The sequence below is a fragment of the Emydura macquarii genome, unplaced genomic scaffold (genome assembly GCF_026122565.2).
Source record: "Emydura macquarii macquarii isolate MOO-44397 ecotype Brisbane River unplaced genomic scaffold, CSIRO-AGI_Emac_v2 contig_2372, whole genome shotgun sequence".
NCBI lineage: Eukaryota > Metazoa > Chordata > Testudines > Chelidae > Emydura > Emydura macquarii.
The window spans coordinates 1,103,898-1,119,571 of record NW_027132509.1 but is presented as its reverse complement, the minus strand read 5'-3'; the positions used below and the strand labels follow the sequence as shown (position 1 = coordinate 1,119,571).

General features: G+C 38.5%; 1 long non-coding RNA gene across 2 annotated transcripts; it reads left to right on the top strand.

The window, feature by feature from the left end:
• The first annotated feature begins 1,690 nt into the window (after nucleotides 1-1,690).
• LOC137161802 (uncharacterized) lies at nucleotides 1,691-10,395 on the top strand. 2 transcript variants are annotated; one of them, XR_010922179.1, is made up of 3 exons: nucleotides 1,691-1,909; nucleotides 2,471-2,603; nucleotides 9,978-10,395. It is a non-coding gene; the product is annotated as an uncharacterized lncRNA (long non-coding RNA). The 2 variants fall into 2 exon arrangements; XR_010922178.1 differs by having other exon boundaries at nucleotides 2,454-2,603.
• Nucleotides 10,396-15,674: the final 5,279 nt, after the last annotated feature.

The following is a 15,674-nucleotide window of genomic DNA, read 5'->3' as shown; positions in this document are numbered from 1 at the left end:
TTAGGGCCAAACCTTCTAAATGGCCTCCAAAGTTGCTTGGAACATATCAACAAGACCACTTCTCATTAGGTTTTCCTTAGCATGGCTTGCGTTAACAGTGAAGTTTTCTTTCCCCAGAATTCCAGGATAATAGTTCATTAGCCCATTGTCTAATGAAGGTTTCACAGTCTCTTTCCTTTCTGTGGGATGCATGCTGATAGTGTAAGAAGGAGGGTATGTTTACACTAGAAATGTAAGTCGACCTGTGGTGGTTCATGTCCACACTATCCTCCTTGGGTCAGTGATGTATGTCTACATCAGGAGCACTTCCACCAACTAAGAGGGGCAGTATGGGGAGCTGAGAGCCCCGTCTCTTAGCCCTGCTGGCAGCTCCCTGCTGGGAGCCCGGCTGCCCCACAGGCTCCTGGAGTCCCTGCAGGCTGCCCCCCAGCTCTGCTCCCTGTTCCCTGCCGGGAGTGGGGGGAGAAGCTGCCCAGACTTTTGGCCCCAGCTCCCAGCCAGAAATGGGTTGAGAAGCTGCCTTAGCTTTTTACCCTGGCGCCCAGCCAGGACTGGGGAGAGAAGCTTTTGGCCCCAGCTCCCAGCCAGGAACCAATCTGGCCATCTGGGTTTCTTGTCCCGTCTCCCAGCTAGGAGCGGAGTCCACCCTCCCCTGCTCCTAGTGGGGAGCACAGGGCAGCTGGGCTCTAGCTGCCCAGCTTTCTTGTCAATTTCACGGCCCCTGCAACAGCAGCTGTAAGGGAGGCAGAGTCTACACAGACACTGCCTCGCCCTAACTACACCGACATAAGCCTTACACATCTCATGGAGGTGGAATCATTATGTTGGTATAGTAGGGCACTTTCATCGGCAGGAGGAAGGCTATAGCGTAGACATTGACATCATTAGGTTAATGTAAGCTGCCTTATGTCGACCTAACTGTGTAGTATAGACCAGCCCTGACTCTTTGTTTTCTTTATCAATTTGATGAACACCTGTGATTTCATCTGGAAGTTATTTTTATATGTATGTTGTGAATAGCTGACTTCTGGGATGACTTTCTATCCATCTATTATGTGTGCTCATATGTTCTGTCAGGTTTGGGCAAGAGTTTATTCTATTTTATTTTATTTTTGCTTTGGTCTATAGCAGTGCACTTTGAGTATATTTGCCATTGGTAATGATGATTATTGCAGGTAAGTTGTCACACCATGTGCAGCTCAGGGAAGGCATTGTTATCACCTATTAGATATAAACTCTGCGTCCCTAATGACTCTCTGCCATGCTCCACTCATGCAGAGACTGGCCCTGGGTATCCTAATGGGGATCTCCTTGCCATGTGGGAGTCCCCAGAGAGGACAGAACCAACTCCTACATCACCCTCTCTGCGCCCCCAGTAGAGGAAGGGTGAGCAGAGGTAGGGCTGCAGAATGGCTGAAGTATGAGGCACTTTGGCAATCTCCAGTTTGCAGATGGTCTCTTGGCATCTGTGTGCAGGGTGCAAGTTAGAGCGGCCTCCAGGCAGAAGATCAGGCCTCCTTTGCACCCAGTTTAAGCCAGACACAGCAAAGAATCTGGCTTTTTTATGGACATGGAGATTCCTGAAAAACCTTATATAATTTATTACAGCTCAAATATTAATGGCAACCCTAATATGTTTTTTCTCTTTCCCCAGTGCCTTTTCTAATTCTGCACTTAAAATACAGGTGGTGTTGGTATCAGGTTGTACAGAGCCAAATTTCTGATGCTAAATCGCGAGGTTTTTACACTACTTTACATAATCCATACTCAAGAGAACCTCCATTGACAGTATGGGAGTTTGTGTGACTTCTGCAGAAGCAGGAAGGGGGAGCCCCTGATATTTAGGTGGAGAACTGGAGAAACTTGGAGGAGGTCAATTCATAAGAGTGCTCCAGCTTCATATTACAAGGCAGGTAAAACAATTACTGTGCAAAGAAAGTTAATATGTAACCAAATACGTATAATATAGATATATATATATTAAGGGCAGACTTGCTGACCCTGGCCAACTCTTGTTCACTTTCCATATTTGCTTAGTATAATATTGTATCAGCACAAATAGATAAACCTTCATTTCTGAAGCTAAATTAGGTTCTTTTTTGTAAGTACTTGGTTCTAAAACATACCAATGTGTTAAGTTTCTGGCTGCTATACCTTTTTATATGTTAAAATGTGTTAAATGCCTTATTCCTTGTTATATAGCTATGGGTCTTTCCCTTATATAGTCATATTTCTATGGCATCTACAATAGTACTTAAATGAGTATTAAGAAATAAAGTGTATGAGTTTCAGATGCTTCTAAAAGCAGCCCGTTTGAAAAAATATATATGAAAATGGGCAAGTGATGACTCTATAATGAGCTCCAATTTTGTGTATTTGGAGGTTTTAAAACATGTTTTAATGATCAATGGCTCTTCATACTTCTAAATACATTTCAAATCTCTTTCATAAAGATTCTTTCTACATACAGATACTGTGCATTGGGGGTGGGCCTGAACCAAACCCCCGGATTGAAACACTCTGAATTGGATTTGTGGATCTGGATCAGTATCAGCATTTTGCAACTGAGGCTCGCCAGGGTTGCCAACTTTCGCACTATTTTGGTGAGTATTGCGATTTTGCAGCATTAAAACGGGCCTCTCATGAGAGGTTTCTGACAGCAAAGGATTTGAGCTATAACTGATGCTGTACTTCTGGCTGCAGCCACCAGAGGTTGCTGCTGAGAGAGTGAACTGCAGACTTTGGATTGCACTTCCAGCTGCCACCAGCAGAACCTCTGTAGAGTTTGCTGTCTCCTGAGACTGAATCTTTGCTTCCCTGTTTGTGCTGCGCATGCCAAGCATGGGAACAGCATCTCTTTGGGCAAGTGGAGAAGCAAGGGTGCAAGCAGAGGCAGCTCTCACTTATCTCCTTCTATCCAGCATTAAATAGGGGTGAGAAAAACAAAGTTTGATGGAAGAGTTTCCAGGAGTGTGTGCCTCCCATATCCAGTCTGCAGGAATCACACCCAGCCCTGCTAGAAGAATCAGGGACCGGGGAAAGAAGTATTTGAGGGGAAGGGACTGGGAACTGGCAGGGATAGCCAAGGGACGATGGCTATAACAGCCTGTTGAATTTTACACCAAACTTTTGTGCCTTTTCTGTCTTTCCCAGGCCTTTGGCTTACTAAACATTTTACCAGGTGCAATATTCTCTTGTGTTACTAATATTTCTAATGTAATTTTTATAACAGCCCATATTAAGTGCAGAGGGCAATTTGTCTCCTTCCTCAAGTATTTTTGTCTGCTTGCTCCCAGCCCAGAGGGACTCAGGAAGAAGGAAGTATATGCTAATTAAGTTCTGCCTCTCACTTTTAAAGAGACAAGCATATTCTCTTGCTTATGTGTTTATTGCAAGTTCAAGACCATAGGGTCAAAATTCATAATTATTTTTTATACTCAAAATAGAAAACAAATTGGTAAAAGTCTATACAAAACTAATTTAAACTACCCATAAAGAATCTATCTTAAAATTGACTAACATAGTTCGGATTTCAAGCTGAAACTCCATCTTTAATACTGCCATGTTGTGCACAGATAGGTACCGTTTCAGCTTGCAGAACACCAGGACTAGGGGAGTGAAAAGGTGGATTAAAATCACCTTTCCCTCCCCTTCCCAGGTGCTATGCTGATTACAGTTCATCTAGACCTGGGCATCTGGTTCTTTTTTATTTATACAAAGTTATAGTAAAAATATATGAGCTTGCCCTCTATTTTTGACTGAAGAAATGTACATGAAGATTTATAACATTTGCACAGGTTTTGCTTTTTCCTGTTGTTAGGGCAACCTAGTGTCTTGTAAAAAACGTAACTACATGTGTTCCATAAAACCTATGAAAAAAACACATTTTGGTACTTATATCTTCCTGGCACAATTACACTCTGAAACAACCATCTTTGGTTCTTCACTCCTGCAAATGGATCAAATTACATTTTACTGGGTAATGAAGTGCCCTACAATAGCCTGCCCTTTCTATTTTCAGTCTTGTCTTTCGCAAAGTATCGGATGTATTTATTTGCTATTCAGGCTCAGGTACTTGTATTTGATGTGCATGATATGTTAGCCCCCTTTGGAGGCTGCACAAGTTAAAAAAATTCCACTATCTTTTTCCATTCTTTGGTGGCACATTTTCATTACCAAAATAATAATAACAACAACAACAATAATAAGCAATTTATTGAAAAACAGGAAAAATATAACTTTGTACATATTTTATAAACCTATATGCAACTTGATAATCTACAAGAGTTGTTTCAGTTGCCAATCATGCACAAAAATGAACAAAATGTTGATACAATTGTGATGTTTTTCTTGACTCTCGCTTCGCTCTGTAGTATTCTTTTATCCAGTGCGCTGAAAGTAGACACATCACATTTTGATGTGATTAGACTTGTTTCAAGGTGTGAAATTGGTACGTGCCAACAACAAAGGGAAATATTTCTTTTAATATTGTGTTTTCATGCCACTTGAAACAATATTACTCTTTGGCCAAGGGCCAACAAAACCCAGTGAGAAATATTTTATAGCGCATGGCTATAATAATAATAATAATAATAATAATAAAAGAATTCTGGACTAACAATGGATTAAACTAGTAGAACATCATTTATATTAGATCACAAGGATGAATATCAAAAATACAGGCAATATTTTTTGAAACAACAACCAGCAGTGAAATGTTTATTTCTAACAGTCCAAAATAATTTGTGGTTTATTTAATTCTTACCATTCATTTTGTGTTCTTTTGAGTAAGCTACAGTAAGACACCCGCATAACACCAGCTGTTTTCAATTTTGATTTTGGATCTGTAGTGAGCTGAAAACTGTAGACTGCATATCTGCAGGGGGGAGGGAGGAGGGGGGAAGGGGGGGGAATAATCTTTGTAAACAGAAACAAAGTTTTATATGAGTAGGTGCATGGGGGGGGGGGGGGGGAACAATCCCACAAATATATTATAGTAAATTACTTTTTTGCCATTATCACATTATATTTGTGCAAACATCAAAATTGCTTGTGAGCCCTGAAAAAGAATGTCTCATTGCCTTTAATATGCTTTGCAATGTGCACCCATACAAAATCATTACTGTAACAAAACCAGCTGCGTGTAATAGAAAGCAAATGATTTACAATGTTACTATAAGAAACTACTTTATTTCACATTATCATAAAAAGAACAGAACTGAAAATTTGCATGACAAACACAAGAATTCAGGAAATTCCAAATCTAATTCATTTTTGGGTTTTAATAGGTATTAACTTAAGAAGGTGAATTGTTAAATACTAAAGAATATTTCCAGAGAGTTTAGCGGCAATATTGGAAATCCTATTTTGTGAAATGCTTACTAGTCCAGTAGATGAAGGAAATGTCTAAGCCTTAAATAGTTTGGAATCACTGACGAATCTCCAGAGGAGTATTTATTTTTAATTCACATGCACATATCCTAGGTCATCCATAGGCCAGATCCTGCGGTCCAGCTGGAGTCAGTGGGAGATTTGCCTGCATAAAGACTGCTGGAGTAGACCCTATGTGAAATGTAAGGATCTGTAATCAACTTGCACAGCTAACATATTAAACTGTCATGAGGGGGGAAAAAGACATAACCAGTTTCAAATGTGTAATCTAATACTAGTCATGCTAAATAGGAGTATTACTTATATGAATTATTTAATTGAATATAATGGGACTGCTCATGTAAGTAAGGACACAGGACCAGGTCTCATACAAGTTTTCCAAAACCTAAACACAACTTTAACTCAAGTTTTAGGTGGCTCCTGGAAAGAAAATTGTTTTCTAAAACAACTGAATGAGATAATGACTAGCTGTTAAAAAAATGTGGCAAGCATGATATGTAAAGCAAAAAATATTTGAACAAGTGAGGCTGTATAAGACCCAGGCAGAACTCAGAAGAATGTGAAATGAAAGTCACTTTTACAGCTTTACTTTTGTTTATCAAAAGGCAGCAATAAATGTGTCTTATTAAAAACAATAAAAGAAAAGCATCACCACCACTGATTGTTGTAAGTCCAGTTACAAGGAATCTGGAATAAAGACCCTTGTTTCCTAGTATTTTATATTTCCCCAATCCCACAAACTAGCTTTCAGTGGACTGTTAGATCCGATTGGATGCTAAAGGCTGCAGGTGGTGTTGAGAAAATGGCATTTATGGAGCTCAGTTTCTTTCTTGCTAGTGAATGAAGATGGAGGTCGTGTGAACACATAGCTCTTGCTGGCAGGTCCAAAGAGCCAAACCACAACCCACCTAAAGGAAGGCCAGTCACTTGTCCATTCTGGCCAGAATAAAATTCTTGTTGCCTTAGCATTCTGCAAGTGAGAGGAAATTAATGAGCCAAATTATCCCCTGGTGTAGCAAAACTGAAGTCAATGGTGTTATGTCGAGGGATGAATTTGTGTGTGAGTGAGTGAAATGGCAGTTCCTCAAATGAAACCATAGGTAATTTTTCAAACCCCTTTGCACCCATCAAGAAATGGAGAGTAGGGACAGATATAATAAGGGGGAACTCACACATAGAAGCTGAAGTTTAGGGTGGGAGCCACCACATAAAAAGTTATTCTTGGTCTACTTGTCAGAACTTTTTATTGCACAGAATTTACATACCTGGTTATTAAGTGGTTGAAAAAGAGATCTGACAGATATTAAACTGGATGCCATTCTCTTTATGCTGCTGCCATACAGATGTGTCTTGACCATAAGCAGACTTAGATTCAGGATTTAAATGGAGCATAACTTTTGCAAACCTCTCCAAACCTTTCACTGTGGCTGCATAAACATTGCTATTGGAAACCAAATGTATGTATTTTATGAGTTTGTGATTTTTATCTATGCAACCATAATGATGCTTTAATGCAGAATGTTTGTGTTTATTTTTTAACTTATGACATCTTTCAATGCTTTTTAATTATAGTGAAAAAGAAGGAACAGGGCTCCAATATCCAATATTAAATTTCCTAAATATAAAGCATAGATAGAATTATTAGACTTCAGATTCTGGCACAATAACCACAGCTGTATACAGGTTGGTGGGTCCATTACTGGAATACTGTGACCAGTTCTGGTGACCACACTCAAAAAGGATGTAGAAAAAAACTGCAAAGAGATAAAAAAAGAGCTACAAGACCGATTTCTGGTTTGTAAAACCTGCCCAACAGTGAGAGATTTAAGTAGCTCAATCTATTTACTTTATCAAATAAAAGTTAAGAAGTGACTTGATAGTGATCTATTAGATCAACATGAAGACAAGATTTCTGATAGTAGGGGGCTCTTCAATCTAGCATACAAAGGCATAAAAACGTCCAATGGCAGGAAGCTGAAGCTCAACAAATTCCGATGGCAGATAAGGTGCAAATTTTAAACAGTGAGGTTAATCACTGGAAAGCTTACGAAGGGATGTGCTGGATTGTCCATCACTAGAACTCTTTAAAAAAGATTGGGTGTCTCTTTTGAAAAGAGCTCTAGTTTAACCAAGAAATTATAGCCTTGATACAGGAATTACTGGGTGAAATTCTATAGCCTGATTTATGCAAGAGGTCAGACTAGATGATGTAATGTGCTCTTCTGGCCTTAAAATATATGAACTGCCTCTTTATTTTTAACTTTTACAAGGATCAATCTTTAAAGATCCTGAAGAAATACACTATACTCAGAATAAGCAATTGGCAGTAAATTGGCCCATGCTCTCACTATGCCTAAAGGAACCATATTTTCAAAGTCAAAAGCTGGGACACTTTTTTGGCAATATTTTTAGGTCATGAAATAGTCATACAAAAGGCAAAAATATACTTTTTTTTAAAAAAGTGCTGGTATCATTACAGCCAGTTTGTGACTCAACAGTGATATGTTCATATTTCTTGGAGTGGAGAGATTTTCCAGTAATTTAGTGTTCTGAATGAATTTATCCTGAAACACTGAACAAGTATCACTAACATTCACTATAAGTAAAATGACAGCTTTGATAGTTTCAGTACTCATTTGGCTTTTTATGCCAAACGTTGTTCATTACATCGAACACTCTTTCCACTGTACTGCCTGTTCCTGGTTAACACAGAGCATATTCTACTCAGTATAACAGTACATCTTGAACAAACATTTTGTAGTTACAAAAAAAATCCCAAACATTTGGATAGATGAAAGGAAATACCAGGACATTTCAGGTGTCATGGTGTAAGTTTCTGAGACACTGGTACATAACAAACAAATTAATAAATAAATTAATAATCATAATCATAATAATAAACCCTATCCCAAGAGAATTGGGATGAACGTTCACCTGAAGAAAGGAGCTCTGTATAAGCAAAAAAGCTTGTCTCAGAAGTTGGTCCAATAAAAGATATTACCTCACCTACCTTGTCACTTTAATTATGACATTAATTGGGCCATTCACTCTCTTCTCATAACATTGCCAGTGTTGTTTTCAGACTTGCCATGAAATTATATTTATTAAACTTCATAACTATATCATAAACTTCAGTAATGATCAGACCTCAGTGTAATTAAGTGGAAAGAACTAATAATAATCCATAACAAAGATTCATTTCTATCACTTGTTCTTTGACAAGACAGTGTCAGTCATAGTCCTACAAGTTAACTACTCCTGAGTAATTCATCCTTTCATAAAGTCCAAACTGTCTTTGATTATCTACTGCATTATCATCCTTGAGATTAACTACAGCAGTCCTACCAATCATGTGTAAAAAATTATTTCAGAGCATCTCACCAATCTTGATTATCCACTAATGATGTCAGGCTAGATTTACACAGGTGTTTAGGTGTCTAGTGGGATTTATAAAAGCACCTAAATGAGTTAGACACCTAACTCCCATTGACTATCAATGGGTGGGGGGGGGGGGGGGAGGGTTAGGCAGCTAACTTCCTTAGTCACTTTTGAAAATCCCACTAGGCACTTGTGAAGGGACATGCCCTCACTCTGGTGGAGAGGAGACTAACCAGCTCTTCTAGGCCTGTTCAGTTCTAGCAAGGCTCATCGGCAGAGCTTGTTCCTGCCTGAGTAAGTGGGAGGGAGCTTAAAAAGGGAAAACCTGGTACAGGAGGAGGGCTGCTCCACCACAGAAACTGCTGACAGCAGAGATGGACTAACCTAGAGGTAGATAGCAGTAGGCCTCACTGCTCCAGAAGCTGCCTGGACTAGCTGCATCACGATATGCCCTAAGAGGAGGAGCTGGAGGTACACCCCATTAAAAGACAATATCCAGACTAAACCCAAAAGGCAGAATCCAGGAAGAATGCCTGATAGCCAAGTCATCTTTGCCTTTCTTTGTTTTCATGCAGAGTTCCCTCTCTCATAAGGGAAAAAGAGGGGCGAAGACCTTTCTTTGGTCGGTTTGTTTTATTCCGAGAACCCCTCCATAAATGACTGGAAGCAGGGTTTGGAGGGACTCGAGAGAGCCTCTGCCCCCACAGCACCTATCTATATATTTAAGTGCCTAAATATCTTTGTAAATCAGGCTTATCCTCAGTGTACATCTCAACAGATAACTTTATGCAGAGTGTATAAATGAGAGCAAATCTTGCTCCTGATTCAGACCCATCGATGCAATGTACAAACCTAATTGTTGTCATTACTACTTCTCCCTGTCTTCACCATTCCTCAGTCTCTTCCCATATTCATAAGTCTCAGGCTTGATGTTGGACGGGACTTCTTGATAAAGTAGCTTGCCAACAGAAAATATACTAGATATTTAATGAAGTGTTGAACTGGGTCCTGCCTTCTGAGATATAAGTCACCTGAAGGCTGTTTCAGTGATGTGTTTGATGGACTGATGTTCTGGTTAGAGTGAGACTATCTAAAGTCAGTACTGAGAATTGTTTATGAATGACCCCAACAAAGGTTACTTTAACAGTTATGTTAGTTTTTTGGAATTTCTTTTATTCAGCACCTTATTCCCACTCCACTCAACCCAGGAATGGAACCAACCTGTGATGCCATTGCTCTCTACCTGAACATACATCTCTGGAATATTTTGGCCCTGCCTGTCTCCTAGAAACTGGGGATCTAGTGAGCTGGATATTTGGAAGAGATCACAGTACAAGATACTGAAGAAAGCTACTCATATATACCAACAGCAGGTCAACATGCAGTACCTAACGCTGAATTACCTTCTGTCATTGCAAATTGAGATGCTTGTGATGCTGCAGCAGCATGTGGAAGAGAGAGAGAGAAAAAAAAGCTCGAGTTGCATCAAGGAAATGAAGGAGAAACTGAAAGGAGACCAAATATTGATGGTAATTTAAAATCACTCATGAGACCTGGCTGATGTATTTTTTAATTCATTATGACTCACAAAAGATAAAATCAGACAACTTCACATTAGAACAATAAACTGCATTGAAAAATATATGGCTAGTATCCCAGTGTGCTCTGTATACAAGTTTTGAATTACAGCTAGGAAGTTATATCCATTCATTGGCATTCCATAAAGTCAGGAATGTTGCTGCATGCTGAGCCTTCTATGTTCTTACATGAGTATTATTTTTGCTCCTTCTTTAGTGAAGCTATTTCTAGAGGAAAATTTGCTTAAGAATTAGAGTTTCCTCCATTTATCCTACCTCTGTGGCACTCTTCAACATATTTGTTTTAAACTTTTTCTGGCAGGCTTGGGTTTGAAAACATACTCTCACGTAGGCAACTTTTAGTTACATTTGTTCATTGCATCTTCACAATTATATAGACAATATCTTTGTATACGTAAATGGTAATCACAGGAACAGTGGTGCATCAGATAAGCAGTGAACAATATAAAGAGACATTGAAAATTCTAGGATCCTGACTATGGTAGGAACATTTACTGCTGTTGCAATGCTAAGGTAGTTCCACCAGTCTTAGCAATGGTAGGAATCCTAGTGTAGATGAGTTGCCACTTGCCATTACTATTTTAACCACCATGTCATGTATCCCTGGTCTAATAATAAAAGAGTGGTTAAAACAACAGTTCAGAAGGTGGCCTGTGTACACCAGCACTTTCATCATTGCCTTCACAAGTGGAGCTGAACCAATATTAGCAATATGGAGGGAACTTTTAGAAAATTTCCCTAACACTGACAGCAGTTAGGAGAGGAGGGAGCAGCATTAGGAACAAACTAATACAAATAAAAATGTTATCCAAAATGAGAGATCAATAAAAGTAATCTATATCCACTATCTCTTTTGGTCTTTATTTATTAGAAGAGTTTCCCCAAAGAAAATTTTGGTTAAAGTAGACCACAAAGTTTTGTTTTCATAAACAGGCAATTCTACTAAGCACAGTTCTAATGCTGCATTGTGCCAAATTGATAGAGTAGAGCTGGTGAATTTCCAGTATAGAAAAATGGTCTTTAAAGCTGTAAATAATAATCAAAGACCAAATTCTGTTTTCAGTTATAGGGGGCAGGGTAAATCTGACTTCAGTGAAGTTATCCTAGAGTTATGATGACATAAATGACAGCAGAATTTGGCCCCAGTATAGTAACTGATTTATCTAAGGCCCTAAGTATAAATTTCATAATACAGTCCCCAAATAATTCTAGTAATACACCTAAAGCTAATTTATATCCAGACTATTAGATTATATCCAGTACTGACTTACAGGATGCTTGTAACTCTAGCCAGTGCCAGAACAAATTTACAGAATTCCCACAGTCCTCACGATTCTTCCAACATTTAGTGCAGGGAAGAAGATGCACAGAAGATTGTTTGGAATGTGTGACATGTATTTGTTGTATGACTTGGTATTGGGTAATTCTTATCCATGTTCATAAAGGGATAGGATTTAGAGTCAGCTTGCATTCCCTCTCTATTTGCATGCACAAATTCTGTAGCCATTCTTCTTTCAATAACTTGTTCTTAACCAAATTGTCTGTATTGAGAGAAGAAGTTTAGGAGCATCTTCAAATTTTTAAGAATAAACAGTGTTCCAAAGGGAAGAGGGTTCTAAAAATGTTGGAGAATGTAGCTTGGAGTACATATGCTTAAACTGCAACAGGCAGGGAAGAACAGCATGAGGTCATCCTGAGTTTGGGCACAAAACAGAGAGTTTGGGAAGATATAAAGAGAGAGCCATCTTGGCATCCATCACGGGACAGTCATAAGGGGTCAGAGATCTTGCAAGCTGAAAAAGATGAGTCCTTCAACCAAGAGGTTGAATTCTCTGGGAATGACATATAGATGGAAAATCTGCTTAGGCAAAAAATTTTTACATAGGAACATGAGAGAAACCACACCAAGTTCTTCCATCGAAGGTCCTGACTAAGAGAAAGTCAGCAATGGATTGGAAAAAGAAAAATTGGCAAGAAATCTACCTTGAATAAAGACTGTAGCTTATTAAATTAGGTTTTAGCCATTAGAAAGCACATTTTTACTTTTATTTGCTTATAACCATTTTTGTCTTTATCCCTTGTAGTTGAACTCACTTAAACCTATCTTTTTGTTAATAACCAAATGTTTACTTTTTACTTAAACCAACCCAGTGCTGCATTTGAAATGAAGTGATTGTTAGCGCCAGTTAAAGTAATAAGTTGTGCTTTCATTTTTTTAAAGGAGCAATAACTCTTCTTAAATCTTTGAATGTTCCAGGAGAGGGCTGGACACTGCAGGGCAGATGGTTTTGGGGAAGTTCAGGACTGGGAGTGTGTTTGGGTCACTCTGCAAATAGTAACCAAGGCTGCTGGAGTCAAAGGTGGGTTGTTGTGTGGTAAGCAGGCTGCTGGAGTCAGAGTGTTGAACCAGACCAGCACGTCACACACAGACCCTCAGGAACTACATGCTTGTTTGCCAGCTGCTGGTGTCCAGGCTGGGAGCTCCAGCAGCAGAGCATTAAAGACATCTAGGTTTCAGGGCAGATGGTGACACAACCTCTCACTGGTCTGGATTGAATCGCAAAACGTCACAGCGGGTGTGCCTCATTACACTGCTCCCTGAGGAGAAAGGAACTGGGAGACAGGGTCAGAGAAGGCCTAATGAGAAGAATCCTAGAAACTGCTAAACCTGGGAAAAAGTCCTAGGAGAACACCAAGATTTATTAATGTTATTTTTGAACTGATCTCTTGATTAAGAAACCCAAACCTCAATAAGGGTGGCTTCTTGACTTTTTTATTTAAAGGTGAGTAGATACCCCACCAGTTTACAGTGAACTACCAGTTTAACACCTACCAAGACGATGGATGTATAGTAGTCCCAGATATTTGCAAATGCTAACGTCCTCTCATTGTTACTTGCACATTAGCTATCACAGTGTGATAATAGATAATACAAAATTCAGGATTCCTAGGGTCTATTCCTGACTGCCATCAACTCTCTTTGCGATCCTGAACATGCAACAAATTCTCTCTTCTTCAATTTACCCATCTTTAAAATGGTACAATAACACCTGGCACGCTGAGTATTGTGAAGCTGAATATTTAATGCTGATGAAACACTTTCAGATCATTGAAAGAAAGGTGCTACCCAAGTTCAAAGAAGTATTACTAAAGAATCTTGCAAGACATTATATAGTATAAGGGATTATTTCAAACAAGAAGAATAGTTTTCTTTGGAGAATCATTTCATTTTAAAAATGATTTCAGCAGAGACAAACAGTGCCATTTTCTGAGACTGTCCTTAATGGAGTTGATAACTTCAGAATAATTTGTGAAATAATGGTCTTTGAGATTTTTGAAAACTTCTTATCAGATAATCTATTCTGAAAGAATGAGACATAAACCCCATGAAAAATGGCTTCAGAGAAACCTCACACTCAGATAATGATAAGTCTCTGATTTTTCCTCAGTTCACTGGGTGACCAGATAGAGGACCGTATTCCTCCAATAGTTTTATTCCTTTTTTAAAACAATTTTTCAGGTTCAACTAAATACAAAAGTATGTCATTTGTGGAGATGCATATTTTGGTCATCCTTATGAAATCTCCAGCCCAATAAACTTGTTTATTTCCTTCAATTATTAGAAATTTTTTAACAAAAGGGAATGCAGATATTTATGTAAAACTGAAAATAAATGGCATTTATGTACTGTAACCCAAATTTATCCCTGGTATAACTCTTAAATCTGGGTTGAGTATGACCCTTTGTTTACTGAATTTGCACTCCTATATTTAATATAAATATGACCGATCTGTTGAACTCTAAACACTCCAAAACCAATAAAATAAGAGAGGGAGAAATGAGAGTTTTGGTTTATGTCCTTAGAGTTAACGAATTTGGATAAAGAATAACATATGATTAGTGTGATTTTAAAAATAAATAATTATCACAAACTAATAATGGATAGCTATGTTGTGGAGAATGAGAATATTTATTATTGTTTATAAATGCCATATAGTCCTCGGTTTATCTGTGTGGTATGATCCTCCCTGACTGTGTAGAGTTAAATAAAAGGAGGCCGTAAGGAGGAAATCAACAGGAAACAAAATAATGACCGAGACAAGGGACTCTTGCCTTGTAACCATGACAGTTATACTTAATATGGAGTCTTAATTCTCATGTGCACCATCTTTCTCTATTAATTCACTCTTCTGTGTGTGTCTGGCTCAAGAAATCAGTATTTAAATAAACCTAGGGAATGCCAAGGGTTGTGGCAGAATTCTGTCATTTTCAGTAATTTTAAATACCCTCTCTGCTCTCACCCAGTGAGCCAACAATACATCCGATTCCACATCAGAGTTGACACTTTGGCTGCCCCTACAAAAGAAAACACTCTCCTTTTACACTTGGCTGCCCTGAGACCATTCCATTCTTCTATTTCATTTCCAATTGCATGCAGAACAGTACTTACCAAAGAGGATCAACACGTTTGTGTCTACTTGTAGAGATGAATGAATAAATTGCAGAAAATAATGTATTTGATGAATGAATTTCTCTATGCTTTCTGTTTACAAATTGAAAACAGTTTGCTATTTTTGCATTATTTGAAATTATTTGGTCAGCAGATCAGTCGTTACCTATCTGTTTTAAACTTTCGATAATTGGGTGGTACTGGTTAGTTCTGAGAGGACACATAGGTGATATGATATATATTTTTGCTCCTGATTGAATGACCATCTCTCAGCATCTGTTGCAAATATTCAAATTGAAAATTTTGTTTCTGTTGTGAATACTTGTGGAAGATGTAATCAAGGTGTTCAACAAGATCACAAAGAACTCTCCCAGTGACCCAAGCTTTCTGCAAAACACCATTGCCACAATCCTCCCATCTTAAACTATCTTCTTCCCTACACATTACCAGTAATATCCTATGCTCACCAACAGTCATGCTAACTCCCCTGGGCTATTCATCCTTTCATGCTCCTTTTAGCCCCCATCTCTACTCCAGTGTTTGCCCATATCTAGGGGATGATCCTTGGGGATACTGCAGGGGATGTAGGAGAGGCAAGGGAGGAGTGTGTGTGTGTGTAAGAGTTGTTCATCTTAAACAGCCAATGTGCAGCCTTAATTCTGACCATAATAATAATACAACTTTGCAAACAGATATGCAGATTTAATTTTGTAATTTTCACACAAAAATGAATACCAGATTTATCACAATTATTAATGTGGATCATCCATTCACCTTTCTCTAGCTATTACAAAAAACCCCAAATGTATCTTTCAATTCAATTAGAAAACTACATACACTGTAATTTATTAAAACAC